General features: G+C 41.4%; 1 non-coding gene across 1 annotated transcript; it reads left to right on the forward strand.

Annotated features, from left to right (window-relative positions):
* Positions 1–6,924: 6,924 nt before the first annotated feature.
* Positions 6,925–7,032, forward strand: LOC130943034 (small nucleolar RNA R71). Its single transcript, XR_009071572.1, has one exon. It is a non-coding gene; the product is annotated as a small nucleolar RNA R71 (small nucleolar RNA).
* The last annotated feature ends 18,795 nt before the right edge of the window (positions 7,033–25,827 follow it).

A 25,827-nucleotide genomic window follows, 5' to 3' on the forward strand; every position in this document is an offset into this window, starting at 1 on the left:
CCCGACAACGGCGCCAAAAACTTGGTGCACGAAATTGTGATCACTACTTTTCACAACTCAAATAATCCCCGGTAATGAATCCAAAAACTTGGTGCTCAATACCATGGTCTAAACATAATTTCACAACTTCGCACAACTAATCAGCAAGTGCACTGGGTCGTCCAAGTAATAAACCTTACGTGAGTAAGGGTCGATCCCACGGAGATTGTTGGTATGAAGCAAGCTATGGTCACCTTGTAAATCTTAGTCAGGCAGTTTCAAATGGTTATGGATGATATATGAATAAAACATAAAGATAAAGATAGAAATACTTATGTAATTTATTGGTGAGAACTTCAGATAAGCGAATGGAGATGCTTTGTCCCTTCCGTCTCTCTGCTTTCCTACTGTCTTCATCCAATCCTTCTTACTCCTTTCCATGGCAAGCTGTATGTAGGGTTTCACTGTTGTCAGTGGCTACCTCCCATCCTCTCAGTGAAAATGTTCAACGCACCCTGTCACGGCACGGCTATTCATCTGTCGGTTCTCAATCAGGTTGGAGTAGAATCCATTGATTCTTTTGCGTCTGTCACTAACGCCCAGCCTTCAGGAGTTTGAAGCTCGTCACAGTCATTCAATCATTGAATCCTACTCAGAATACCACAGACAAGGTTTAGACCTTCCGAATTCTCTTGAATGCTGGTGCGCGAAATTGTGATCACTACAACTTCGCACAACTAACCAGCAAGTGCACTGGGTCGTCCAAGTAATACCTTACGTGAGTAAGGGTCGATCCCACGGAGATTGTTAGCATTGAAGCAAGCTATGGTCATCTTGTAAATCTTAGTCAGGCAAACTCAAATGTATATGATGATGAACGAAAATAACATAAAAGATAAAGATAGTGATACTTATGTATATCATTGGTGTAAGAGCTTCAGACAAGCGTATGAAGATGCCTTCCCTTCCGTCTCTCTGCCTTCCTACTGCCTTCATCCAATCCTTCTTACTCCTTTCCATGGCAAGCTCATGTAGGGTTTCACTGTTGTCAGCAGCTACCTCCCATCCTCGCAGTGAAAGCTAATGCTCACATACTCTGTCACAGTACGGCCAATCACCGGTTCGGTTCCCGCTCCTACTGGAATAGAATCCCTCTTTTGCGTCTGTCACTAACGCCCAGCAGGTTAGAGTTTGAAGCACGTCACAGTCATTCAGTCATTGAATCCTACTCAGAATACCACAGACAAGGTTAGACCTTCCGGATTCTCTTGAATGCCGCCATCAGTTCTTGCCTATACCACGAAGACTCTGATCTCACGGAATGGTTGACTCGTTTGTCAGGCGAGCACTCGGTTGTCAGGCGATCAACCATGCATCGTGCAATCAGGAATCCAAGAGATATTCACTAAGCCTCAGATGCTTGTAGAACAAGAGTGGTTGTCAGTCACTTTGTTCATGAGTGAGAATGGTGATGGGCGTCAATCATCACCTTCATCAAGTTGAAGAACAAGTGATATCTTGGACAAAGAACAAGTGGAATTGAATGGAAGAACAATAGTAATTGCATTAATACTCGAGGTACAGCAGAGCTCCACACCTTAATCTATGGTGTGTAGAAACTCCACCGTTGAAAATACATAAGCATAAGGTCTAGGCATGGCCGAATGGCCAGCCTCCCAATGATCTAAGATAGCATAAAACGAAGATAGCTACTCAAAGTCCCTAGATACAATAGTAAAAGGTCCTACTTATAGATAACTAGTAGCCTAAGGTGTACAAAGATGAGTAAATGACATAAAAATCCACTTCCGGGCCCACTTGGTGTGTGCTTGGGCTGAGCAATGAAGCATTTTCGTGTAGAGACTCTTCTTGGAGTTAACGCCAGCTTTAGTGCCAGTTTGGGCGTTTAACTCCCAATCAGGTGCCAGTTCCGGCGTTTAACGCTGGAATTTCTTGAGGTGACTTTGAACGCCGGTTTGGGCCATCAAATCTTGGGCAAAGTATGGACTATTATATATTGCTGGAAAGCCCAGAATGTCTACTTTCCAACGCCGTTGAGAGCGCGCCAATTGGGCTTCTGTAGCTCCAGAAAATCCACTTCGAGTGCAGGGAGGTCAGAATCCAACAGCATCTGCAGTCCTTTTGAGTCTCTGGATCAGATTTTTGCTCAGATCCCTCAATTTCAGCCAGAAAATACCTGAAATCACAGAAAAATACACAAACTCATAGTAAAGTCCAGAAAAGTGAATTTTAATTAAAAACTAATAAAAATATAATAAAAACTAACTAAAAGACACTAAAAACATACTAAAAACAATGCCAAAAAGCATACAAATTATCCGCTCATCACAACACCAAACTTAAATTGTTGCTTGTCCCCAAGCAACTGAAGATCAAATAAGATAAAAAGAAGAGAATATGCAATGAACTCCAAAAACATCTATGAAGATCAGTGTTAATTAGATGAGCGGGGCTTTTAGCTTTTTGTCTCTGAATAGTTTTGGCATCTCACTCTATCCTTTGAAATTCAGAATGATTGGCTTCTTTAGGAACTTAGAATCCAGATAGTGTTAATGATTCTCCTAGTAAAGTATGATGATTCTTGAACATAGCTATTTATTGAGTCTTGGCTGTGGCCCAAAGCACTCTGTCTTCCAGTATTACCACCGGATACATACATGCCACAGACACATAATTGGGTGAACCTTTTCAGATTGTGACTCAGCTTTGCTAAAGTCCCCAATTAGAGGTGTCCAGGGTTCTTAAGCACACTCTTATTGCCTTGGATCACAACTTTATTTCTTTCTTTTTCTTTCTTCTTTTTTTTCGGTTTTTTTTTTCGTTTGCTTCCTTCTTTTTTTTTTTGTATTCACTGCTTTTTCTTGCTTCAAGAATCATTTTTAATGATTTTTCAGATCCTCAGTAACATGTCTCCTTTTTCATCATTCTTTCAAGAGCCAATATTCATGAACCACAAATTCAAAAGACATATGCACTGTTCAAGCATACATTCAGAGAACAAAAGTGTTGCCACCACATCAAATTAATTAAACTATTATAAAATTCAGAATTCATGCAATTCTTTCCTTTTCAATTAAGCACATTTTTATTCAAGAAAGGTGATGGATTCATAGGACATTCATAACTTTAAGGCATAGACACTAAGACACTAATGATCACAAGACACAAACATGGATAAACATAAAGCATAAAATTCGAAAACAGAAGAATAAAGAACAAGGAAATCAAGGAACGGGTCCACCTTAGTGATGGCGGCTCTTCCTTCCTCTTGAAGGTCCTATGGAGTGCTTGAGCTCCTCAATGTCTCTTCCTTGTCTTTGTTGCTCTTCCCTCATGATTCTTTGGTCTTCTCTAATTTCATGAAGGATGATGGAGTGTTCTTGATGCTCCATCCTTAAGTGTCCCATGTTGGAACTCAACTCTCCTAGGGAGGTGTTTAGTTGCTCCCAATAGTTTTGTGGAGGAAAGTGCATCCCTTGAGGCATCTCAGGGATCTCTTGATGAGAGGGATCTCTTGTGTGCTCCATCCTTTTCTTGGTGATGGGTTTGTCCTCATCAATGGGGGTATCTCCTTCTATGTCAACTCCAACTGAATAACAGAGGTGACAAATGAGATGAGGAAAGGCTAACCTTGCCAAGGTGGAGGTCTTGTCCGCCACCTTATAGAGTTCTTGGGCTATAACCTCATGAACCTCTATTTCTTCTCCAATCATGATGCTATGAATCATGATGGCCCGGTCTAGAGTAACTTCGGACCGGTTGCTAGTGGGAATGATTGAGCGTTGAATGAACTCTAACCATCCTCTAGCTACGGGCTTGAGGTCATGCCTTCTCAATTGGACCGGCTTGCCTCTTGAATCTCTCTTCCATTGTGCGCCCTCTTCACATATGATTGTGAGGACTTGGTCCAACCTTTGATCAAAGTTGACCCTTCTAGTGTAAGGATGTTCATCTCCTTGCATCATAGGCAAGTTGAACGCCACCCTCACACTTTCCGGACTAAAATCCAAGTATTTCCCCCGAACCATAGTGAGATAATTCTTTGGATTTGGGTTCACACTTTGGTCATGGTTCTTGGTGATCCATGCATTGGCATAGAACTCTTGAACCATCAAGATTCCGACTTGTTGAATGGGGTTGGTAAGCACTTCCCAACCTCTTCTTCGGATCTCATGGCGGATCTCCGGATATTCACCCTTTTTGAGTGAAAAGGGGACCTCGGGGATCACCTTCTTCAAGGCCACAACTTCATAGAAGTGGACTTGATGCACCCTTGAGAGGAATCTATCCATCTCCCATGACTCGGAGGTGGAAGCTTTTGCCTTCCCTTTCCTCTTTTTAGAGGTTTCTCCGGCCTTGGATGCCATAAATGGTTATGGAAAACGAAAAAGCAACGCTTTTACCACACCAAACTTAAAATGTTTGCTCGTCCTCGAGCAAAAAGAAGAAAGAAGAGAGTAGAAGAAGAAGAAATGAGGAGGAGGGAGATGGTGGTGTATTCGGCCAAAGAGTGGGAGAAGTGGTGTTTAGGTTGTGTGAAAATGAAGAAGGGAAGAAGGGTATTTATAGGAAAGAGGGGAGAAGGAGTTCGGCCATGTATGGGTGGGTTTGGGAGGGAAAGTGGTTTGAATTTGAAGGGTGAGGTTGGTGGGGATTTATGAAGGATGGATGTGAGTGGTGAAGAGAAAGATGGGATTTGATAGGTGAAGGGTTTATGGGGAAGAGGTATTGAGGTGATTGGTGAATGGGGGAAGAAGAGAGAGAGTGGTGGTGGGGTCCTGTGGGGTCCACAGATCTTGTGGTGCCAAGGAAAAGTCATCCCTGCACCAAATGGCATCAAAATCCACGTTTTAAGCCATTTCTGGCGTTAAACGCCGGGCTGGTGCCCATTCCTGGCGTTTAACGCCAGGTTCTAGCCCTTTTCTGGCGTTTAACGCCAGTCTGGTGCCCCTTTCTGGCGTTAAACGCCCAGAATGGTGCCAGACTGGGCGTTAAACGCCCAACTACTAGGCTTACTGGCGTTTAAACGCCAGCAGCATCTTCCTCCAGGGTGTGCTGTTTTTCTTCCTGTTTTTCATTCTGTTTTTGCTTTTTTCATTGTTTTTGTGACTTCTTATGATCATCAACCTACAAAAAAGATAAAATAACAAAAGAAAATAGTTAACTATAAAACATTGGGTTGCCTCCCAACAAGCGCTTCTTTAATGTCATTAGCTTGACAGAGGACTCTCATGGAGCCTCAGAATTACTCAGAACCGTGTTGGAACCTCCCAACACCAAACTTAGAGTTTGAATGTGGGGGTTCAACACCAAACTTAGAGTTTGGTTGTGGCCTCCCAACACCAAACTTAGAGTTTGACTGTGGGGGCTCTGCTTGGCTCTGTCTTGAGAGAAGCTCTTCATGCTTCCTCTCCATGATGACAGAGGGATATCCTTGAGCCTTAAACACAAAGGATTCTTCATTCACTTGAATGATCATTTCACCTCTATCAACATCAATCACAGCTTTTGCTGTGGCTAGGAAAGGTCTGCCAAGGATGATGGATTCATCCATGCATTTCCCAGTCTCTAGGACTATGAAATCAGTAGGGATGTAATGGTCTTCAATCTTCACCAAAACATTCTCTACAAGTCCATGAGCTTGTTTTCTTGAATTGTCTGCCATCTCTAATGAGACTCTTGCAGCTTGCACCTCAAAGATCCCTAATTTCTCCATTACAGAGAGGGGCATGAGGTTTACACTTGACCCTAAGTCACACAAGGCCTTCTTGAAGGTCATGGTGCCTATGGTACAAGGTATAGAAAACTTCCCAGGATCCTGCCTCTTTTGAGGTAATTTCTGCCTAGACAAGTCATCCAGTTCTTTGGTGAGCAAAGGGGGTTCATCCTCCCAAGTCTCATTTCCAAACAACTTGTCATTTAGCTTCATGATTGCTCCAAGGTATTTAGCAACTTGCTCTTCAGTGATATACGCATCCTCTTCAGAGGAAGATACTCATCAGAGCTCATGAATGGCAGCAGTAAGTACAATGGAATCTCTATGGTCTCATCTTGAGCCTCAGATTCCCATGGTTCCTCATTGAGGAACTCATAGGAGGTTGGTGCACGCCCATTGAGGTCTTCCTCAGTGGCGTCCACCTCCTCTCTTTCCTCTCCATATTCGGCCATGGTTATGGCTTTGCACTCTCCTTTTGGATTTTCTTCTGTATTACTTGGGAGAGTGCTAGGGGGGAGTTCAGTAACTTTCTTACTCAGCTGACCCACTTGTCCTTCCAAATTCCTAATGGAGGACCTTGTTTCATTCATGAAACTTTGAGTGGTCTTTATTAGATCAGAGACCATTGTTGCTAAGTCAGAAGTACTCTGCTTAGAACTCTCTGTCTGTTGCTGAGAAGATGATGGGAAAGGCTTGTTATTGCCAAGCCTGTTTCTTCCACCATTATTATTGAAACCTTGTTGAGGTCTCTCTTGATTCTTCCATGAGAAATTTGGGTGATTTCTCCATGAAGAATTATAGGTGTTTCCATAGGGTTCTCCTAGGTAATTCACCTCTTCCATTGAAGGGTTCTCAGGATCATAAGCTTCTTCCTCAGATGAAGCATCCTTAGTACTGTTTGGTGCATTTTGCATTCCAGACAGACTTTGAGAAATCAAATTGACTTGTTGAGTCAATATTTTATTCTGAGCCAAAATGGCGTTCAGAGTGTCAATCTCAAGAACTCCTTTCTTCTAATTAGTCCCATTGTTCACAGGATTCCTTTCAGAAGTGTACATGAATTGGTTATTTGCAACCATTTCAATTAGCTCTTGAGCCTCTGTAGGCGTCTTCTTCAGATGAAGAGATCCTCCAGCAGAGCTATCCAAGGACATCTTAGATAGTTCAGAGAGACCATCATAGAAAATACCTATGATGCTCCATTCAGAAAGCATGTCTGAGGGACATTTTCTGATCAATTGTTTGTATCTTTCCCAAGCTTCATAGAGGGATTCTCCATCCTTCTGTTTGAAGGTTTGGACTTCCACTCTAAGCTTACTCCATCTTTGTGGTGGAAAGAACTTTGCCAAGAAGGCATTGACTAGCTTTTCCCAAGAGTCCAGGCTTTCTTTAGGTTGAGAGTCCAACCATGTCCTAGCTCTGTCTCTTACAGCAAAAGGGAATAGCATCAGTCTGTAGACCTCAGGGTCAACCCCATTAGTCTTGACTGTGTCACAGATTTGCAAGAACTCAGCTAAAAACTGATGAGGATCTTCTAATGGAAGTCCATGGAACTTGCAATTCTGTTGCATTAGAGAAACTAATTGAGGCTTAAGCTCAAAGTTGTTTGCTCTAATGGCAGGGATAGAGATGCTTCTTGATGTGTGGAAAACGATCCAACACAAAACTCACCGGCAAGTGTACCGGGTCGCATCAAGTAATAATAACTCACATGAGTGAGGTCGATCCCACAGGGATTGAAAGATTGAGCAATTTTAGTTTAGTGGGTGATTTAGTCAAGCGAATCAAGTTTTGGTTGAGTGATTTGTATTTAACAGAAAGTAAATGACAGTAAATGTAAATAGGGAAGGGAAAAGTGCAGTAAATTGAAGAACAGAATTGTAAATGTGCAGAATCTTAAATGGCAAGAAAGTAAATGACAGAAACTTAAAGTGCAAGAAACTTAAATTGCAGTAACTTAAATGGCAAGAAAGATAAAATGCTAGAAAGTAAAAGGGAATTGAGGAATGGGATTGTAAGATCTAAACAAAGGAGAAGTAAATTGCAGTAAATGGTTGAGCAGAAAGTAAATCAGCAACAGGTAGCATTCAAACAGAATTTAAATGAAAAGTAGCAGAGGTTCACAGAAGAACCAGAAGTGAAATTGTGATCTCAGGATTCCAAGGGCTTAGGTAGCAGATCCTAAAACCCAATTTCCTTCCCAGATCTGAATTAACTAAGCAATTGACAGAAAATTAAAGAAGAAACAATTGAAGAACAGAATTTGAATTCAATTATGCAGAAAATAAAATGCAAAGAGCTTGAATGGGAATTGGGACAGAATTTCCCCAATTTCACACACCCAATACTCAGAAAACAGAAGAGTAGAATTGCCCAAGGGAATTGAGGAAGGAGATCAATCAATTCTCCCTTGATCCTCTTGGTGCTCGGACAAATCTCTCAAGGAAGCTCAAAGACAAAATTCAAAAGCTCAAAATGAAAGCAAAAATTCAAAGCTCAAAGTAAAGATCGCTAAAAGGTCCTAATTACATCAAACTAAGTCCTATTTATACACTTTCTATTCTTGGATAATGGGATTTGGATGAGCTTTTGGATTGGTGAAGAAATGAATTCAAATGAATTTTTAATTTGAATTTTGGCCCAAAAACCACTCCCAGGAGGCTGCCCTGCCCTTGTGGAGGGCAGGGCAGAAAAATGAAGCTTGGTGCATGGATTTGGTGCGGCGTGTTGTGATTCTGGCGCGTCCTGGTGCGAGTCTGGCACGAGTTTGGTGCGCCAGAGGCTGCCCTGCCCGCGCCAAGGGCAGGGCGGGAAAGTTGGTGCTGCCAGATTGAGGATTGCGTGCGGATGGTGCTGCCAGATGCGAAGGTTGGTGCGCCAGGAAAGGAAATTGGCGCGGGACGCTGCAAGACGCTGCCCTGCCCGCGCCAAGGGCAGGGCAGGAACGGTTTGGTGCGCCAGGGAAGGAACGCGCGCGCCAGATGCTGCCAGGACGAGAATTTGGTGCGCCAGGAAGCAAAGTTGGTGCGCCAAGGTTTTGTGTGTGATGCGCCAATTCAAATGCTGCCCTGCCCGCGCCAAGGGCAGGGCAGGATCCTTTCCTTCATGTCTCGGGTTCGAACCTGGGAGGGTGCAAACACGCTAATATTTTCTTGGCTTCTTGGCACGTCAATCACCTTTAGTCTTTGGCTTCCTCATGGTTCTTGGTTCGACCCTTGTGGCATGCATGGGAGCTATTTTCCTTTGATTTCTTTCCTTTGAGAGCCCGATCCTGCTCTCCACAAGGGCAGGGCAGAAATTGCTTCTCTTGGTTCCATGGCATCATTTTGTGCTCTGCCCTTTGGAGTGGGCAGGGCAGAGTTGCCTTTCTTGGTTCGGTCACTTAATGCTGCCCTCCTAGAGGGCATTCTGCCCTTGTGGAGGGCAATGTTGCTTCCCCCATTGTGATGCGGCACGCTTCTCTCCTCTTTGGCCACGCTTTCCTTTTCTTGTGTCACGCTTCTTAGGCCACGCTTTTCATTTTCTTTTCTTTTCTTCACCTAAAATAAACCAAACAACCACTCAAAGTATCACTAAATTCAAGAGGCTTACAAATCAATTAAAATGCAATTAAAATTAGCTTAAACCTCATGATTTAACATTAATTTCATGGTGGTTGCTTGATTTAGAGAAGTTATGCATTTTCACTCCAAATCACTTACTTAGGATGTAAGAAAGTGCATAAATGCTAGCAAAACAAGTGAAATTAGCTTGAAAAATGGGTATATGATGACTTGTCATCACAACACCAAACTTAAATCTTGCTTGTCCCCAAGCAAGCATCAAAACTAAGAGTAAATGAAATGAATAAGAAAAGAATGCATATCCTTATTATGCAGATAGCAGAACTTGATCTATGGGGCTTTTATGCAGATAATGACCACTCATTTATTGTTGCTGCTGCATAATACACATTTTGCATCAAAGGTTTGCTAAACTTGCTGTCATAAGACTCACCTTTTGATTACTCCCTTGGCAACTCTTCTTGGCTTATAATGCTTAACAAGCTTCTTATTCTTTTATAGGTTGGGTGTCAAATGTTGCAGCATAGCCTTTGGCTTTATTTTCTTTTCTTTTGCTTAACATCTCTCCACCACAGACACTTAGCTTGCTAATTCTTCCTAGGATCATTGATGCCCAGCATCTCTTTGGATTACTAAGTGCTTTGTATCTAAGTTGCTCTTTATTGTGGATTTTCAATTGGCCATCCCAAATCAGTTGATCTAAGTGACCGGGTTTCAAAATACCCCTTAGAATTTACTCATCCAAGCAGATCTCAGTACAAGAACACCACAGGCATTTGTCCTAAGGTTCAAACCATTGGTGTCCAACCTTTATTCTTTGTTCTTCTTGCCATTTTGGCTTTTTCTTTCTCTTTTTCTTTCTGTTTTTGTTACCAAGGGTTGTTTCATTCTTAATGAAAGTCTTTGTAACAGCAAGCTAACTCACAATTAATGAGAATGATATTATGCAACACTTATTCCATGAGTCATGCATTTAATCAAACACATATGCCACCACCAACTTCCATTCATACTCATGCAACATTGGATATTTTACTTTTCAATTCAAACCAAACTCTTTTATTCAAGCATATGGGAAACAAAGCAATATTTAAAGCTAAGTGATGGATACAAGCATTATGCAGACTTGGCATTTTTCTAGCTAATTATTAACTAACTTAAAATGAAAAGCAAAGAACAGAAAATGCATAAAGTAAAGGAAATAAATGATGGAGGCATATCATGTTTCAGACATGCATCTCCTTATTAGAGGTATGAAAGAGGAAGTATGAAAGAACTTTGCCACCTTCTAATGGTCATGGCTGCTGCTTGATTCTCCCTTCTTCTTCTTTCTCTTCCCTGTCTTGGAGTAATCTTGGATCTCTTCTCCAGGACATCTTCTAGCCCAAACAGAATCTATGAGTCCTTTGAGCCCAAAAATTTCCAATGTGTTAAAGGTTGACTCAGTGTATTTACGAGATTTTGCTTGTTGCTTGGCTAAGAATTCAGGGCATTGCTCAAATGGCTTGATCTCAGGATTGAGTGTTGGCAAATTGTGGGTCAAGTACTCCAACCTTGCTTGCATGTTTTCATCATACTCCATTCTTTGTACGTGTCTAACTTCACCTATGGCATGATGAACATTCTTCCATTGGTACAGGTTGTGACTATATTCCGATGCTTTAGCTTGACTGAAATACAGCTTATCATATGATTCCTTGAATTCTTCGTATTGCTCTTTTTGTCCTTCAAGGATTTGTGCTTGGAATTCTTGCTGCTGAGTCATCATTTGTTGTTGCCATCTCTCTTGTTTCTCCTCCATTTGATGCTGCCAAGCTTCTCGTTCTTCCTTTTCTTTCAAGAATTGTTCCATGAATTCAGGATGGGGCTCTAGATATTGCACTGGGCCCCCTTGATTTTGGCCTTGTTGGATCTGCATGAGTTGATTTTGACCTTGTTGAGCCTGCATGAGTTGCTGAGATAATTCTTCTATTGATCTTTGTAATTGGCTCATATCTGTGGCATCATAAGCTTGATTTCGTCCTTCCTCTCTTTGTGATCTCCTTTGTCTAGGAGCTACCACCCCTTCTTGATTTTCTTCTTCATTAATTCCCTCCATGCTCTTCTTGGTAATCCATTTTCCTACTTTCACTTTTGTTGTGTCCTCATCTTCAAAATTACATTGGCTCTGTTACATAGCCTTTGGATGGTGCTTGGATGTCCAAGACCTTTTGACTTGCTTGTGCTATCGGCCATTTCTTGAATGCTGTCGGCTATGAGCTGTGCAACATTGATCTCACCTCCATGCAAGATGCAGTATGTCAAGAGTGCTCTTTTGATTGTGACCCAAGAAGCATTTCCAGTAGGAAGGATAGATCTCCTCACTATTTCAAACCATCCTTTAGCCACTGGAGTCAGATTTACCCTCCTTATGTGACTTGGAATCCCCTTTGAATCTCTTTCCCAATCTGTATTTTCCATGCATATCCCTTGCAAGATCTCATCAGGATTATTTTCCCGTTGCAATCTAGCCTCATAACTAAGCTCTGGATAGGTTATGGTTCTCAACTTGAGAGCTCTTGTGATGGCAGCTGGACTAAACTCACTTCAACCCCTCTGACATAGCTTGTGTAAGGAGCACTATTTTTGTTTTCTTTGGCAGCATTTGCATAGAACTCCCTAATCATTACTGCACTGATGTCAGTCAGAGGAGCACACAAGAGTTCCCACCTCCTTTCTCTAGTAATTTGCTTCATAATGGGGTATTCTCCTTCCCTCAAATCAAGGCCTTTCTCATAGATGACATTCTTTGCCTTCATGAACCTATGATATCTCCCTTCATGAAATTGGGATCTAAATTTGGTTGCGTCAAAGGTTGGGGGTTCGGTTATCATAGGCTCTTTTCCCGGCCTTCTTTGTGAGCTTGAGGAGGCCATTAGAATTAAAGTGAAAAGAAGGAAGAAGTGAGAGTAGAAGAAGAAATATGTGTTGTGCTTGGGGTGAAATTTGGTTCGGTTTTGATGTGTGAGGTAGGGAAATTATGTTGGTTTTGGAAGTGGAAGAGAATATGGTTTTAATATGAAAGTGGCTTGAATAAAAGAAAGTGTATGCCGTGTTAGTGCAACGGCTATTTATAGGCCATGTTTCCAGGCTTTTCAACAAAACCACAATAAATGAATGAGGAGGGAACCGTGAGTGTTCATGAAGGGCTGAGATTGGTTTGCTCATTCAAAGAATGCATGAGATGGATGGCTTGCATGCATGGTTGAGGCTTGACGAGGATCCTCCTCCCATTGGTTGCATGCACTTCGGTGTCCAATGTTGCATGCATGCAAATGTTGTTTCCTATGAGCACGTTCTCCTAGGCACATGTGACCTCCCTCACATAGCTCCTCCTAGCCGTGGCCCCTCCTTGAGTTTTGTCTTAATCTTTTTTCTCCTGCAAGAATCAAGATAGCTAGCCTTAGATCATTAATATGGCCGTTGGCAATTAATTTGCATCAAAAGAAATATTAATTGTTTATTATTATGAAAAATATTTTTGTGGTCAATCGTGTCCCTTAATTAAAGATGTTAAAGGTTGGTGAACACCAAACTTATCTTTTATTTAGGGGCTGGCTTAGCAATTGCAAACCAATCTCACAATTGATGTATTTTAAAGAAAATTATTAATGTATGATCCCTTGTCTGTATGGTTTTGAGTCCATGATTGGAAATTGCTCCTCTGATTATGCAGACACCAAACTTAGTGTTTGGTCACTGGTGCACAAAATTGCAATAACACTTTTGCAACTCCGCACAACTAACCAGCAAGTGCACTGGGTCGTCCAAGTAATACCTTGCGTGAGCAAGGGTCGATCCCACGGAGATTGTCGGCTTGAAGCAAGCTATGGTTATCTTGTAAATCTTAGTCAGGAGATCAGAAATTATCAGGATTGATTGTAAAAAGTAAAAGAACATGAAATGGTTACTTGTATTTCAATAATGGAGAATAGGTTGGGGTTTTGGAGATGCTCCATCTTCTGAATCTCTGCTTTCCTACTGTCTTCTTCATCAAACACGCAAGTCTCCTTCCATGGCAAGCTCGTGTAGGGTTTCACCGTTGTCAATGGCTACCTCCCATCCTCGCAGTGAAAGCTAATGCACGCACTCTGTCACAGTACTGCCAATCACCGGTTTGGTTCCCTCCCCTACCGGAATAGAATCCCTCTTTTGCGTCTGTCACTAACGCCCAGTAGGTTACAGGTTTGAAGCACGTCACCGTCATTCAATCATTGAATCCTACTCAGAATACCACAGACAAGGTTTAGACCTTCCGGATTCTCTTGAATGCTGCCATCAGGTCCTGCCTATACCACGAAGATTCCGATTAAAGAACCTAAGAGATAACTACTCAATCTAAGATAGAACAGAGGTGGTTGTCAGGCACATGTTCATGGTTGAGAATGAGGATGATTGTCACGGATCATCACATTCATCCGGATTAGGAACAAGTGTTATCTTGGAATCGAAGCAAGCATGATTGAATACGAAACAGCAGTAATTGCATTAATCCATCAAGACACAGCAGAGCTCCTCACCCCCAACCATGGGGTTTAGAGACTCATGCTGTGGAAGTATACAAGAACGTGTAAAAAGTGCTATGAGGTCATAAGGTACGGATACAATGTCAAAAGATCCTATAAGTAGTAAACTAGTGTCCTAAGGTTTACAGAATTGAGTAAATGACAGAAAAATCCACTTCCTGGCCCACTTGGTGTGTGCTTGGGCTGAGCAATGAAGGAATTTCGTGTAGAGACCTTTTCTGGAGTTAAACGCCAGCTTCCATGCCAGTTTGGGCGTTTAACTCCAAATTTTATGCCAGTTCCGGCGTTTAACGCTAGAATTTCTGTAGGTGACTTTGAGCGCCGGTTTGGGCCATCAAATCTTGGGCAAAGTATGGACTATTATATATTGCTGGAAAGCCCAGGATGTCTACTTTCCAATGCCGTTGAGAGCGCGCCAATTGGGCTTCTGTAGCTCCAGAAAATCCACTTCGAGTGCAGGGAGGTCAGAATCCAACAGCATCTGCAGTCCTTTTCAGTCTCTGGATCAGATTTTTGCTCAGGACCCTCAATTTCAGTCAGAAAATACCTGAAATCACAGAAAAACACACAAACTCATAGTAAAGTCCAGAAAAGTGAATTTTGATTAAAAACTAATAAAAATATACTAAAAACTAACTAAAAGATACTAAAAACATACTAAAAACAATGCCAAAAAGCATACAAATTATCCGCTCATCACAACACCAAACTTAAATTGTTGCTTGTCCCCAAGCAACTGAAAATCAAAATAGGATAAAAAGAAGAGAATATACTATAGACTCCAAAATATCAAAGAAACATAGCTCCAATCATATGAGCGGGACTAGTAGCTTTTTGCCTCCGAACAGTTTTGGCATCTCACTCTATCCTTTGAAGTTCAGAATGATTAGCATCTATAAGAACTCAGAACTCAGATAGTGTTATTGATTCTCCTAGTTAAGTATATTGATTCTTGAACATAACCAGTGTATGAGTCTTGGCTGTGGCCCAAAGCACTCTGTCTTCCAGTATTACCACCGGATACATACATGCCACAGACACATAATTGGGTGAACCTTTTTAGATTGTGACTCAGCTTTGCTAAAGTCCCCAATTAGAGGTGTCCAGGGTTCTTAAGCACACTCTTATTGCTTTGGATCACAACTTTATTTCCTTTCTTTTTCTTTTTCTTTCTCCTTTTTTTTTCGAAATTTTTTTTTTCACTGCTTTTTCTTGCTTCAAGAATCAATTTGATGATTTTTCAGATCCTCAATAACAGTTCTCTTTCTCCTCATTCTTTCAAGAGCCAACAAATTTAACACTCTTAAAACAACAAATTCAAAAGACATATGCACTGTTCAAGCATTCATTCAGAAAACAAAAAGTATTGTCACCACATCAAACTAATTCAACTAGTTTCAGAGATAAATTTCGAAATCCTGTACTTCTTGTTCTTTTGTGATTAAAACATTTTTCTTTTAAGAGAGGTGATGGATTCATAGGACATTCATAACTTTAAGGCATAAACTTTATTAATTTTATTAATTATGAACTAAGAACAAGACTCAAATATAGATATAAGATGAAACTAACTAAAAAATTATAAATAGAAAATAAAACACAAAAAACGCAAACATAGGCTTCTAATGATAGAGGTTTTCACAGAGTTAGGACTCAACAACCTTGATTTTGAGAAGTGGATGCTCCCTCAGCTTGAGAGGAGAGCTTTTGGCGCTTCATCTCTTGGATTTCACGCCCCTGCTTCTCTTGTTCCTTCAGCAATTTGCAGAGCATGCAGTTTTGATTTTGCTGTTCTTCCTTCAGTTGCTCCATAGTCTCTTGCAACTTGGTGATAGATGCTTCTAGGCTGGACCAGTAGTCAATTCTTGGGAATTCAGGGAGGAATTCCTGCGCCCTCCTCTTGATGGAGTTGTCTTGCACTTGTCCTTCCATTGACTTCTTGGTGATTGGGTGTTCAATGGGTATGAACTCATCTACTCCCATCTTCACCCCAGCCTCTTTACAGAGCAAGGAAATCAAGGTTGGATAAGCCAATTTGGCTTCAGTGGAATTCTTATTTGCAATGGTGTAGATCTCACAAGCAATCACATGATGAACCTCCACTTCTTTTCCAAGCATAATGCAATGAATCATCACTGCTCTCTTGATGGTGACCTCAGAACGGTTGCTAGTGGGCAATATGGAACGCCCAATGAAGTCTAGCCAACCTCTTGCAATTGGCTTGAGGTCTCCCCTCTTGAGTTGGTTTGGGACACCCTTAGAATTGGTTATCCACTTAGTTCCAGGGAGGCATATGTCCTCTAGAACTTGATCCAACCCCTTATCTACTCTCACCATCCTCCTATTAAAGGAATCAGGATCATCTTGCAGTTGAGGTAGCTTGAAGATTTCTCTTATTTTGTCCAGATGGAAGTACATAACTTTCCCTCTGACCATGGTTCTATAGGTATGGTAAGCAGTTCCAGTCATTCTCTGCTTATCTGTTAGCCACAGTTTTGAGTAGAATTCCTGAACCATGTTCCTTCCAACCTTTGTTTTAGAATTGGTTAGAACTTCCCATCCTCTGTTTCGAATTTGCTCTTGGATCCCCGGATATTCATCTTCTTTCAGATCAAATTTAACTTCCGGGATCACTAACCTCAGACCCATTATTTTATGATAATGGTCTTCATGTTCTTTGGTTAAGAACTTCTCTTCATTCCAAAGATTCTTTGGATTATTCTCTTTCTTGCCTCTTAAATTGGTTTGTTTTCCCTTAGGAGCCATGATATTGATGAATCTTGGCTTAGTGATCACGGAAAAGCACACCAAACTTAGAGGTTTGCTTGTCCTCAAGCAAAAGAAAAGAGAGAAGAGAGGGGGAGGAAGAGGAAATTCGAATGGTGTGATGGAATGAGGGAGACAAACGAGAATTTATAAGGTGGGGAGGGGAGTTTTCGAAAAAAAAAGAGAGAGATTTGAAAAGATATGGAAAGAAATTGAGAAAAGGGTGAGTTTTTGAAGAAGATTTGGGATTAATTTGAAATAGATTTGAAGAATGGTTTTGATTTGTGAAGATTTGAAAGTGAATAATGAAGGGTTGAAGTGCATTTATGTAGAAGAGTATAGTTAAAAAGAGGAAAGTTTGAAAAAATTTGAGTTGAAAACAAAAATGTGGTCCCCCCACCTTTCTGGCGTTAAACGCCCAGAATGGCACCCATTCTGGCGTTTAACGCCCATTTGCTACCCTTTTTGGGCGTTTAACGCCCAGCCAGGTGCCCTGGCTGGCGTTAAACGCCAGAAATCCTTTGTCACTGGGCGTTTTTCCAAAACGCCCAGGATGCTGCACACCTGGCGTTAAACGCCCAGAATGGTGCCCATTCTGGCGTTTAACGCCCAAAATGGCACCATTCCTGGCGTTAAACGCCCAGAATGGTACCCATTCTGGCGTTTAACGCCCAAAATGCCCCTTACTGGCGTTTTTTCGCCAGTAAGCTCATTTTCTCTGCTTTTTGAGCTGAATCCTTCTGTAACTCTGTGAATTCCTTCATTTTTGATACTTGCCTTTGTAAGAACAATTCATACAACCTTCTAATGACTGGGTTGCCTCCCAGCAAGCGCTTCTTTACTGTCTTTAGCTGGACTTTCACTGAGAATCACTCAAGTCTCAGTTTTGAGCATTCCTGCTCAAAATTTCCTTCAAAATAGTGCTTGATTCTCTGTCCATTAACAATGAACTTCTTGTCAGAATCAATATCCTGAAGCTCAACATATTCATATGGTGATACTCCTGTAATCACATACGGACCCCTCCACCGGGATTTGAGTTTTCCTGGAAACAATTTGAGCCTGGAGTTGAAGAGCAGAACTTTCTGTCCTGGCTCAAAGACTCTGGTTGACAATCTCTTGTCATGCCACTTCTTTGCCTTTTCCTTATAAATTTTTGCATTTTCAAAGGCATTGAGTCTGAACTCCTCTAGCTCATTTAGTTGGAGCAGTCTTTTCTCACCAGCTAACTGTGCATCCATGTTTAGGAATCTGGTTGCCCAGTAGGCTTTATGTTCCAGTTCCACAAGCAAATGACAGGCCTTCCCATACACCAATTGGTATGGAGAGGTTCCTATAGGAGTCTTGAATGCTGTTTTGTATGCCCACAGAGCATCATCCAAGCTCTTTGCCCAATCCTTTCTTCGGGCCATTACAGTCCATTCCAGGATTCTTTTTAGCTCTCTGTTAGAGACTTCAGCTTGCCCATTAGTCTGTGGATGATACGGAGTTGCCACTTTATGGCTGATTCCATATCTAACCATAGCAGAGTATAGCTGTTTATTGCAGAAATGAGTGCCCCCATCACTGATTAGCACTCTGGGGACGCCAAATCTGCTGAAAATGTTTTTCTGGAGGAATTTCAGTACGGTTTTGGTATCATTAGTGGGTGTAGCAATTGCTTCTACCCACTTAGATACATAGTCCACTGCCACCAGAATATAAGTGTTTGAGTATGATGGTGGGAATGGTCCCATGAAATCAATTCCCCATACATCAAACAATTCTATCTCTAATATTCCTTGTTGAGGCATGGCGTATCCGTGAGGCAGGTTACCAGCTCTTTGGCAACTGTCACAGTTACGCACAAACTCTCGGGAATCTTTATAGAGAGTAGGCCAGTAGAAGCCGCACTGGAGAACTTTAGTGGCTGTTCGCTCACTTCCAAAATGTCCTTCATAATGTGATCCATGGCAGTGCCATAGGATCCTTCGTGCTTCTTCTCTGGGTATACACCTGCGGATCACTCCGTTAGCACATCTCTTAAAGAGATATGGTTCATCCCAAAGGTAGTACTTGGCATCTGAAATTAATTTCTTTCTTTGCACACTGCTGTATTCCTTGGGTATGAACCTTACAGCTTTATAATTTGCAATGTCTGCAAACCATGGAGCTTCCTGGATGGCAAAGAGTTGCTCATCTGGGAAAGTCTCAGAGATCTCAGTAGAAGGGAGGGACGCCCCAGCTACTGGTTCTATTCTGGACAGATGATCAGCTACCTGATTCTCTGTCCCTTTTCTGTCTCTTATTTCTATATCAAACTCTTGCAGAAGCAACACCCATCTTATAAGCCTGGGTTTTGAATCCTGCTTTGTGAGTAAGTATTTAAGAGCAGCATGGTCAGTGTACACAATCACCTTTGATCCCACTAAGTAGGATCTAAACTTGTCAATGGCATAGACCACTGCAAGTAATTCTTTTTCTGTGGTTGTGTAATTCTTCTGTGCATCATTTAGAACACGGCTAGCATAATAAATGACATGCAGAAGTTTGTTATGCCTCTGTCCCAACACTGCACCAATGGTATGATCACTGGCATCACACATTAGTTCAAATGGTAATGCCCAATCTGGTGCAGAGATGACTGGTGCTGTGACCAGCTTAGCTTTCAGGGTCTCAAATGCCTGCAGACACTGTGTGTCAAACACAAATGGTGTGTCAGCAGCTAACAGGTTACTCAGAGGTTTAGCAATTTTCGAGAAATCCTTGATAAACCTTTTGTAGAATCCTGCATGCCCCAGAAAGCTTCTGATTGCCTTAACATTGGCAGGTGGTGGTAATTTTTCAATTACCTCTACCTTTGCCTTATCCACCTCTATTCCCCTGCTTGAAATTTTGTGCCCAAGGACAATTCCTTCAGTCACCATAAAGTGACATTTCTCCCAGTTTAAAACCAGGTTAGTCTCTTGGCATCTTTTCAGGACAAGTGATAGGTGGTTAAGACAGGAGCTAAATGAGTCTCCATATACTGAAAAGTCATCCATGAAGACTTCCAGAAATTTCTCTACCATATCTGAGAAGATAGAGAGCATGCACCTTTGAAAGGTTGCAGGTGCATTGCACAGACCAAAAGGCATCCTTCTGTAGGCAAACACACCAGAAGGGCAAGTAAATGCTGTTTTCTCTTGGTCCTGAGGATCTACTGCAATTTGGTTGTAGCCTGAATAGCCATCCAAAAAGCAGTAGTAGTCATGACCAGCTAGTCTTTCTAGCATTTGGTCTATGAATGGTAAAGGAAAATGATCCTTTCTGGTGGCTGTATTGAGTCTTCTGTAGTCAATACACATGCGCCACCCTGTGACTGTCCTTGTAGGAACCAGTTCATTTTTTTCATTATGAACCACTGTCATGCCTCCCTTTTTGGGAACAACTTGGACAGGGCTCACCCAGGGGCTATCAGAAATAGGATAAATAATCCCAGCCTCCAGTAATTTAGTGACCTCTTTCTGCACCACCTCCTTCATGGCAGGATTTAGCCTCCTCTGTGGTTGAACCACTGGTTTGGCATTATCCTCCAACAGGATCTTGTGCATGCATCTAGCTGGGCTAATGCCCTTAAGATCACTTATGGACCACCCAAGAGCTGTCTTGTGTGTCCTTAGCACTTTAATCAGTGCTTCCTCTTCCTATGAATTTAAAGCAGAGCTTATAATCACTGGAAAAGTGTCACCCTCTCCCAGAAATGCATATTTCAGGGATGATGGTAGTGGTTTGAGTTCAGGCTTGGGAGGCTTATCCTCCTCCTGAGGAATTTTCGAAAATTCCTTTGCCTCCTCTGGCTCTTCCTGATCAGTTTGAGCATCTTTGAAGATGTCCTCAAGCTCTGATTCTAGGCTTTCAGCCATATTGATCTCTTCTATCAGAGAGTCAATAATGTCAGCGTCCATGCAGTCCTCTGGTGTGTCTGGATGCTGCATAGCTTTTACAGCATTCAACTTGAACTCACCCTCATTGACTCTCAAGGTTACTTCCCCCTTTTGTACATCAATGAGAGTTCGTCCAGTTACTAGGAAAGGTCTTCCTAGAATGAGAGTTGCACTTTTGTGCTCCTCCATTTCCAGCACCACAAAGTCAGTTGGAAAGGCAAATGGCCCAACCTTGACAATCATGTCCTCTATTATGCCTGATGGGTGTTTAATGGAGCCATCAGCAAGTTGGAGGCATATCCTGGTTGGTTTGACTTCTCCAATCAACCCAAGCTTTCTGATAGTGGATGCAGGTATTAGATTGATGCTTGCTCCAAGATCACATAAAGCTGTCTTGGTGCAAGTGCCTTCTAATGTGCATGGTATCAGAAAGCTTCCAGGATCTTGAAGCTTTTCTGGTAAGCTTTTTAGAATGACTGCACTGCATTCTTTAGTGAGAAACACTTTTTCAGTTTCTCTCCAGTCCTTCTTATGACTTAAGATCTCTTTCATGAACTTAGCATAAGAAGGTATTTGCTCAAGTGCCTCTGCAAAAGGAATCTTTATTTCAAGAGTCCTTAAATAGTCTGCAAAGCGGGCAAATTGCTTATCCTGTTCCGCTTTGCGGAGTTTCTGAGGATAAGGCATCTTGGCTTGATATTCTTCAACCTTAGATGCTGCAGGTTTATTCCGTACAGAAGTGGTTGAAGAAGCCTTATTAGGGGGATTACTGTCAGCACTCTCAGGTGTCTGATCCTCCCTTGGCGTTTGGACGCCAGAATTGGGTGGAAAATGGGCGTTTAACGCCAACTTTTCCCCCTTATCTGGCGTTTGAACGCCAGAACTGGGCAAGGAATGGGCGTTTAACGCCAGTTTTCCTTCCCTTTCTGGCGTTTGAACGCCAATATTCCTCTCTGGGCTCTTATTGTCCTCAGAGAGATTTTGAACAGTGGTTTGGTTGTCCTCTGTCAATTGTTCCTTGTTTGGCTTTTTGCTCTTTTGAGCAGTGTTATTCAAGGTCTTCCCACTCCTCAATTGAACTGCTTGACACTCCTCAGTTATCTGTTTAGATATTTGCTGTTTTGCTTGATTCAACTGTAGTTCTATGCTTTTATTAGCAACTTTAGTTTCATGGAGCATCTCTTTAAATTCTGCTAACTGTTCAGTCATCAGGAGTAGTTGTTGATTAAGCTCCATTATCTGTTCTTGAGGATTAGAGTCAGTGACTATTGTCATGACTTCCTCTTCTGAAGAGAACTCATTGCTAGAGTACAAATATTGGTTTCTAGCAACAGTGTCTATAAGCTCTTGAGCTTCTTCAATTGTCTTCCTCATGTGTATAGATCCACCAGCTGAGTGGTCTAAAGACATCTGAGCTTTTTCTGTAAGCCCATAGTAGAAAATGTCTAACTGGACCCACTCTGAAAACATTTCAGAGGGACATTTTCTTAGCATACCTCTATACCTCTCCCAGGCATTGTAAAGGGATTCATTATCCTCTTGTTTAAAGCCTTGGATGTCCAGCCTTAGCTGTGTCATCCTCTTTGGAGGGTAAAAATGATTCAGGAATTTGTCTGACAACTGTTTCCATGTCTTTATGCTTGCTGTAGGTTGGTTATTCAACCACCTTTTAGCTTGATCTTTTACAGCAAATGGAAACAGTAATAGTCTGTAGACATCCTGATCTACCTCTTTATCATGTACTGTGTCAGCAATTTGTAAGAACTGTGCCAGAAACTCAGTAGGTTCTTCCTGTGGAAGACCGGAATACTGGCAATTTTGCTGCACTATGATAATGAGTTGAGGATTTAGCTCAAAGCTGCTTGCTTTGATGGGAGGTATACAGATGCTACTCCCATATGCAGCTGTAATGGGGTTGGCATAAGACCCCAGAGTCCTCTTGGACTGATTAATTCCACTTAAGTCCATAATGGACAAAAGGGAAATGAGAATGATTGCAAAGAGATAAATTTTGTTTATTTTTATTTTTATTTTTATTTTTATTTTTTTTTTGAAATAACCGAAAAAATTAAAATAAAATAAAATAAAACAAAAGGAAAATAAAATAAAATTCGAAAATTAAAAATAAAATAAGATCAAAGCAAATTGAGAACTAAATCAATTAGTAAAGAAAAAGATTTTGAAAACAGCAATTAAGAGGATATGATTGAAAGATTTTTATGAAAAAGATTTGATTTTTATAAAGAGGAAAGAGAAAAACAGCAAAAAGACACCAAACTTAAAATTTTTAGAAATCAAACACTAATTTTTTCGAAAATTTTAAGAGAAAAACACAAAGAGGACACCAAACTTAGAACTTTTGTGAATCAAAAAGGGACTAAGAACAAGAAAAAAAAAATTCGAAAATCACAAGAAAAACAACAGCATGCAATTGACACCAAACTTAAAATATGAAACTAGACTCAACTAAAAGACTCTAAACCAACAAAAAGAAAACAGTCCTAATCTAAGCAACAAGATAAGCCGTCAGTTGTCCAAACTTGAACAATCCCCGGCAACGGCGCCAAAAACTTGGTGCACGAAATTGCAATAACACTTTTGCAACTCCGCACAACTAACCAGCAAGTGCACTGGGTCGTCCAAGTAATACCTTGCGTGAGCAAGGGTCGATCCCACGGAGATTGTCGGCTTGAAGCAAGCTATGGTTATCTTGTAAATCTTAGTCAGGAGATCAGAAATTATCAGGATTGATTGTAAAAAGTAAAAGAACATGAAATGGTTACTTGTATTTCAATAATGGAGAATAGGTTGGGGTTTTGGAGATGCTCCATCTTCTGAATCTCTGCTTTCCTACTGTCTTCTTCATCAAACACGCAAGTCTCCTTCCATGGCAAGCTCGTGTAGGGTTTCACCGTTGTCAATGGCTACCTCCCATCCTCGCAGTGAAAGCTAATGCACGCACTCTGTCACAGTACTGCCAATCACCGGTTTGGTTCCCTCCCCTACCGGAATAGAATCCCTCTTTTGCGTCTGTCACTAACGCCCAGTAGGTTACAGGTTTGAAGCACGTCACCGTCATTCAATCATTGAATCCTACTCAGAATACCACAGACAAGGTTTAGACCTTCCGGATTCTCTTGAATGCTGCCATCAGGTCCTGCCTATACCACGAAGATTCCGATTAAAGAACCTAAGAGATAACTACTCAATCTAAGATAGAACAGAGGTCATTGTCAGGCACATGTTCATGGTTGAGAATGAGGATGATTGTCACGGATCATCACATTCATCCGGATTAGGAACAAGTGTTATCTTGGAATCGAAGCAAGCATGATTGAATACGAAACAGCAGTAATTGCATTAATCCATCAAGACACAGCAGAGCTCCTCACCCCCAACCATGGGGTTTAGAGACTCATGCTGTGGAAGTATACAAGAACGTGTAAAAAGTGCTATGAGGTCATAAGGTACGGATACAATGTCAAAAGATCCTATAAGTAGTAAACTAGTGTCCTAAGGTTTACAGAATTGAGTAAATGACAGAAAAATCCACTTCTTGGCCCACTTGGTGTGTGCTTGGGCTGAGCAATGAAGGAATTTCGTGTAGAGACCTTTTCTGGAGTTAAACGCCAGCTTCCATGCCAGTTTGGGCGTTTAACTCCAAATTTTATGCCAGTTCCGGCGTTTAACGCTGGAATTTCTGTAGGTGACTTTGAGCGCCGGTTTGGGCCATCAAATCTTGGGCAAAGTATGGACTATTATATATTGCTGGAAAGCCCAGGATGTCTACTTTCCAATGCCGTTGAGAGCGCGCCAATTGGGCTTCTGTAGCTCTAGAAAATCCACTTCGAGTGCAGGGAGGTCAGAATCCAACAGCATCTGCAGTCCTTTTCAGTCTCTGGATCAGATTTTTGCTCAGGACCCTCAATTTCAGTCAGAAAATACCTGAAATCACAGAAAAACACACAAACTCATAGTAAAGTCCAGAAAAGTGAATTTTGATTAAAAACTAATAAAAATATACTAAAAACTAACTAAAAGATACTAAAAACATACTAAAAATAATGCCAAAAAGCATACAAATTATCCGCTCATCAGTCACATGCTTTATCAAAAGACTTATGCATATGCTCTAAAAGATAATACTCTTCTTCGAATAATGAGCTTGGGTGTGCCTTAAGGTACACCAAACTTAGAAGTTTGCCATGTGCTTCAAAATGATATATGCATTCACCAGGCATGAAAATTCAAAATCATTTTCAGAGGAATCATAGCTTATTAAATAAAAGAGAAAACAGAAATCTTAAACCATGGGTTGCCTCCCATGAAGCGCTCTTTTATTGTCATTAGCTTGACATTAACCTCCCTTTAAGGTGGTTGATGTTGGTGATGTCTCAGCTTGTCACCTCTCACTGTCAGTTTTCTCTGTGTGCTTTGATGCTCAATTTCCATATGCTCAAGAGAAAGAATTTAGTTGACAGTGTAATAGTTTTCTGCTCCCTGCTGTTGGTATATTAATTGCACCTTATCACCCTTAGAGAATCCTTCAGTTGGGATTTTCTTGTTCTTCCACCCTTTTTGAGCCTTTTTCTTATTCTTCACCTTTTTCTTGCTTGTTGATCTTCCTTTCTTGACAGTTACTTGAGTTGTGATGCCTTCCTTCTTGCTGATCACCCCTGCTTCCTTGTGAACCCCTTTTTCTTCTTGCATCTGTTTGTTTCTCTGTTCCACTTCCTTTTCAGTGGATTGTTTTGGAGGGCGATCATTACTCATTTTGCCTGTTTCTTCATCCTTTTGTTCTTCTGGAAAGACTTTCAGGATGATGCTCTCCTCATGCATCCTAAGAGTTAACTCTCCTTGCTCTATGTCCACAATGGCTCTAGCAGTGGCCAAAAATGGTCGACCAAGTATTATGGAGTCATTTCCATTTTCTGAAGAATCCAGGATCACAAAGTCTGCCGGATAGATGAACTTGTCAACCTTAACTAAAAGATTCTCAATCAGCCCCTTAGGATGGACTATTGATTGATCCACCAATTCCAAAGTCATCTCTGTTGGTTTCACCTCCTCTATGCCAAGCTTTTTCACTAGAGAATATGGGATTAGATTTATGCTTGCTCCTAGATCGCACATCCCTTTGTTAATAAACAGGTTTCCAATGGTGCACGGTAAGAAGAAACCTCCAGGGTCTTCAAGCTTGGGAGGGAGTCCCTTTTTAATGAGTGCACTACATTCCTTACTAAGCATTACAGTTTCCTCCTCATTCCAATCTCTCTTCTTGTTGATGAGCTCTTTTAAGAACTTGGCATACA

This window comes from Arachis stenosperma, chromosome 7 (assembly GCF_014773155.1).
Source record: "Arachis stenosperma cultivar V10309 chromosome 7, arast.V10309.gnm1.PFL2, whole genome shotgun sequence".
Classification (NCBI taxonomy): domain Eukaryota; kingdom Viridiplantae; phylum Streptophyta; class Magnoliopsida; order Fabales; family Fabaceae; genus Arachis; species Arachis stenosperma.